This window comes from Cyprinodon variegatus, unplaced genomic scaffold, assembly GCF_000732505.1.
Source record: "Cyprinodon variegatus isolate N-32 unplaced genomic scaffold, C_variegatus-1.0 Scaffold1194, whole genome shotgun sequence".
NCBI classification, from domain to species: Eukaryota; Metazoa; Chordata; class Actinopteri; order Cyprinodontiformes; family Cyprinodontidae; genus Cyprinodon; species Cyprinodon variegatus.
The window spans coordinates 74,078-76,591 of record NW_015151647.1 but is presented as its reverse complement, the minus strand read 5'-3'; positions in this window follow the sequence as shown (position 1 = coordinate 76,591).

Sequence of the window (2,514 nt, the reverse complement as noted above, 5' to 3'; positions counted from 1 at the left end):
TATATATATATATATATATATATATATATGTATGTATATGTGTAACTATATATCCAAAAAAATATAGGGGCATTCTGGCAAGCAGTATGTTGAGAGATTAGCTCCATTTTAGGACAAACACTTTTCCCTGGCCCAGTCCTGTTCCTATTAGCTTTCATACCCAGTCATCAGGATACTCCCAAAGAGACTGTGTGCATTTTCTATTGACATTGACCAGAAAATCTATAATTATTAAATGGGTTAGTTGCGATGCCCCTTCAATCCAGCAATGCAAAAACTTACTGTTTTAGAAAGATTAAGATACTGTCTGAATGGGAAATTCTATGCTTTTAAAAAAAGATGGGAAGATACTCTCAAACACTTCCGAATTTCAAAATTTAGAGACCAGTAATGAGAATCTGAATGATGTATATGTTCAAGTTTATATATAAATTGGTTACTTTTCTGAAATGTTTGCTGTAATTTATGCACATACCTCTGGTTTTGTTTTCTGTATCAGTGATGTATATGTTTTATCCTGTTTCTTTTTTACCTTCCTTTTTCTTTCTTTGTATAAATGTTCAAAATGCATAATAAACATAATATAAAAAGCAAAAAAGTAAAAACCAGAATAAAATGTACCCTTAACTTTCCTCTCATTTATTATTCGGGTTTAAAATGCGACCTGTAAGAATGCAATAATTAATTCTGTTACTAAACAGCTTCCTAAAATCTGTTCACATGTAAAATAAAGATATGCTGACATGCTGAGGATTTAGAAAAATGTTATGCTGCCCCCTATCGGCCCATTGGGAGAAAAACAAGGCCTCAAACCAAACCCTCCAAAAAGTATCCTTTTTTAAACATATTAACTGTGATTAAAGATTAGAGTAAACTAATGGCTAATTATCATCTGTTTTTTTCACATCTTAAATATAATTTTTTCGGACTTTGGTTTGTAATTAATATTAAACCATGATTAGCTTTTCACTTCTCCTACCATGGATACCAATGAGAATTCCTATATTGAGCGGTCAGGCTAACAGATGAAAGAAATACTTGCCAACAAACAGCGGTGGAAAAAGTACTAAAATATCATACTCAAGTAAAAGTACCAATACTAGGATATAATATTACTCAAGTACAAGTAATAAGTAGCTAATTTTAAATGTATTTTAAGTAAAAGTTACTTAGTTATAATTTTTAAAAAAAACAGTTGAACGGGGCAGGGGATCTCTCCCATGTAGTGAAAATAGGACAAGCAGTCATAAATCCAAAACTATTTAGTTTTTAATTAAAGAAAAATCGATACAAATGTATACACATGTAATGACAAGATAACACGTGTCACACATGACATTTAAGACCCATTTAAGGCCGAGGATTTCCGTCGTTTTGGGCAGCAGAATTGGATGTTTCAGCTAGCATTTCTAGTGAAACGTTCTCTGAACCGTCGTCGCTCTCCTGACCCACCTCCATCTCGTTCCCAATCTCCGACAGAATGACTCGGCGCCTGGTAGCCTAGATCTACATGCTGATCACGTCACTCGCTGTAGCGCTCCCGGGGCCCGATTTTTTGTCTTCCTTTCGGTTTTACAACATTTTTTTTTACTCAGTAACGGATTTGTAATGTAACGAAATACAATACTTCACTCAAAACTTAATCAAGTAAAATTTTAATTACCGATTTTAAAAACTACTTGAAAAATACAAAATTTACAAAAAACCTACTCAATACAGTAACTTAAGTATTTCGTTACTTTCCACCTCTGCCAACAAAATGTTCTTTCTCAAAATTTTGGACTTTTTGATGCACAGTTTAAGTGTCAGAGGTTACTGTGGTTGGTGCAAAGTTTTATATGTCAGGAAGTACTAAACCAGTACTAAAACTGGTAGACCTTCTACGGCCCTGTCCAGCTCTCCTGGAGTAACTTTCTGTCTCCTGGAATCTCCTCCATGCTCTTGAGATTGTGCTGGGAGACGCAGCAAACCTTCTGGCATTGATGCGCCATCCTGGAGGAGTTGGACTGCCTGTGCAACCTCCAGGTAGCGCCTCATGCTAACAGTAGTGACAGTGATCCTAGCCAAATGCAAAACTGGTGAAAAAGAGTCTGAAAAGATGAGGAGGGGGAAAATGTCAGTGGCCTCCACCTGTAAAACCATTCCTGTTTTGATGGTCGTCTCGTTGTTGCCCCTCTAGTTCACCTGTTGTTCATTTCATTAACAAAGCAGCTGAAACTGACCAAATCAATATCCCACAAGTTTAATTAACTCGATGCTATACTCTGATTACAAAGTGTTCCTTTAATTCTTTTTTAAGTAGTGTACTTTTATAAATTCTAGGAACCACTAGTAAACCTGCAGATTGAGAGCGAAGTGCTCTGTTAGGAACATCAGGAACAATCAGATCTCTGATATCAGATGGAGCTTGGCCATTTAAGGCTTTATATGTGAGAAGGAGGATTTTAAATTCTGTTAAATTGCATAATGTTTCCAGCATCACCTGCAGGTCAGCCAAAGAATTAAATTAATCTT